The sequence below is a fragment of the Ceratotherium simum genome, chromosome 10 (genome assembly GCF_057802395.1).
Source record: "Ceratotherium simum simum isolate JZ-2026a chromosome 10, ASM5780239v1, whole genome shotgun sequence".
Taxonomy (NCBI): domain Eukaryota; kingdom Metazoa; phylum Chordata; class Mammalia; order Perissodactyla; family Rhinocerotidae; genus Ceratotherium; species Ceratotherium simum.
Window position 1 is genome coordinate 59,646,790 of NC_141909.1, and position 2,705 is coordinate 59,649,494.

Sequence of the window (2,705 nt, forward strand, 5' to 3'; positions counted from 1 at the left end):
AACAAAGGTCTCCTAAGATTCCCTTTACATTCAGTAGTTAAGGGTAGCTTATGACTATGTTTTTAACTTTTGTTGAGTCATGACTCTCCTCCTCCCCCACTCCTTAGTTTCCAGGGTCATGGGGCAACTTTTTATAAATCACGAGACTGGATTTGTTATGTTTGGTCTTGATCCAGCTTCTTTATGATCTCTGCTGTTGTGCACTACACAGTTTTGTAGACACACCAGATAAAATGGAGAGACAAAACCAGGAGATTATTCCTGAACTGTTTGCCAGCTGATTTTAAACTGTTGCTTGCTGCTGGTACACAAAATAATGAAGGGTCTTTTAGAATAGAAATCCTGGGGGGCAGGGGGTGGTAATTTCTGGTTCTGTCAAACTCCTTTGTCCTTCCTTTGCCTCAGTTTCCTCATCTGTTTTATTTATTTTTTTTAGCTTTTATTTATTTATTTTTAATTTTTTGTTTATTGCAGTAACATTGGTTTATAACATTGTAAAAATTTCAGGTGTACATCATTGTACTTCTATTTCTGCATAGATTACATCATGTTCACCACCAAAATACTAATTACAACCCATCACCACACATGTACCGAATTATCCCTTTCACCCTCCTCCCTCCCCCCTTCCCCTCTGGTAACCACCAATCCAATCTCTGTCCCTATGTGTTTGTTTATTGTTGTTATTATCTACTACTTAATGAAGGAAATCATACGGTATTTGACCTTCTCCCTCTGACTTATTTCACTTTGCATTATACCCTCAATGTTCATCCACGTTGTCACAAATGGCTGGATTTCATCATTTCTTATGGTTGAGTAGTATTCCATTGTGTATATATACCACATCTTCTTTATCCATTCGTCCCTTGATGGGCACTTAGGTTGCTTCCAAGTCTTGGCTATTGTGAATAACACTGCAATGAACACAGGGGTGCATGTACCTTTACAAATTGGTGTTTTCAAGTTCTTTGGATAAATACACAACAGTGGAATAGCTGGATCATATGGTAGTTCTATCCTTGATTTTTTGAGGAATCTCCATACTGTTTTCCATAGTGGCTGCACCAGTTTGCACTCCCAGCCTCATCTGTTTTATAGTGTTGTTCAGGAAGAATTTTGTTTTCTTTTCTTCCCTAATTCTATCTGGTGCAAAATGCCTTGAGTATTTTTCCACCATTCCATCATAACAAAAAGAGAAGTAGGAAGGATAGATGTATAATCATTTATATCATCTTGCTTCCAGAACTCCTTAGTCTTCAATTGCAGTGTCTCAGGAAATCTATGAAACTATGCCAGTTCACGGGGTCAACCCCACAGAGTTGACCCCTGGATAAGCGAGGCCCAGGGAGTTTAAATAAGTTGCTGGCTAGCTACAAGTCATATGGCTAGCTAGGGTCAGAATTTACCAGAACTGGAACCCAACTCTTCCTATTCTCAACTGAACACAACTCATTTTCACTGTAATTTCAGAATGCCTTAGGAGACTCAAGGTCTGGACATGGTTTCCATCTCTGCCCAAGACCACCTTTGGAAATATATGATCTGAAAGATTCTGAGATCTTTGGCTGTTTCTCAGGGATTTGTGGTCTGATTCTACCGAGAGTATAAGAGACTTAACCCCCTCCTTGAGCAGAGCCAAATCCCCAGGGACCTCAGACTCAACCTACTTTCTTCAGGATTGACTCAGGGCTGAGCTGACACAGCTGGAACATTCTAGAATACACCCACATCTCTGGTTGAACTAGGGCAGAGTGGGGCGGGAGAAGGATACAAAATCAACCATTTGTCCAAAGGGCCATCTGTTGACATAGTCATTAACCCAACAACAGTGCGGTCCAGTGTCCTCTACCCCATTAGTTGTAAGTGACATCTCTTCAAAATATGAGAATTTTACTTTATCCTTAATTTTTTTTTTTTTTGCACAAAACTACTAAGGATTTATCATCGAGTACCTTGCCTTGAAATCACAAATCAGCCTGGTGTGCATGTGGGTTTTGTCTAAATCTGCACAAGAGTGGAACATTCTGTTTTAGGAATGTCAGATGTATGAAACACAAGTCTGCCAAGAGGCTTCCTCAGAATTGCCTTGGGACTAGGTAGGGCAATAACCTTCCAAGGAAGGGTATGAAGACAAGGCGAGTCTGAGTCAGGTAACGCCCTCGGTTGTGGTCCAGGGAAGATGAAGTCAGATCACAAGGATAGAGCACATTAAACATTTCTGTGCTCCACTAAGTTGGTTCCATAACGAAGTGAGAAAATGGAGGTGTGGACGCCCCCAAATTTCAAGGCCTTTAGACTCAGTGGGGGCAGCGGGCAGGGAAGGGCCGGCCTGGTGCTGCCAGAAGTTAATCCAACGTAAGCGGAGAACCCAGGAAAGTTCACCTGATTCTGCTACAAACCTGCAACATTGAGCCCGGAGGTAAAATTGTTGGAAGCGAATTCAGAACCGGAAAATCCAGGCGGTTCACGGGCGACTGGCCCTCACCCAAAAGCGCCCCTCCCTCCCCGGTGGGACCGGCGGCGGACCTGAGGGCGAGGGCAGGGTCTAGCGCCGGGCGAGGTCCCACCCCCGGGCCCCCCTCCCCTCCCAGCCCCGCCCTCCCGCCCGCCCGCCTCCGGCCCCGCCCCTCCGCCCGCTCAGCCCCGCCCCGCCCGGCCGGCTCCGGCCCCGCCCCCGGGGTGCTCGAGCCGTCTCCGCCCTC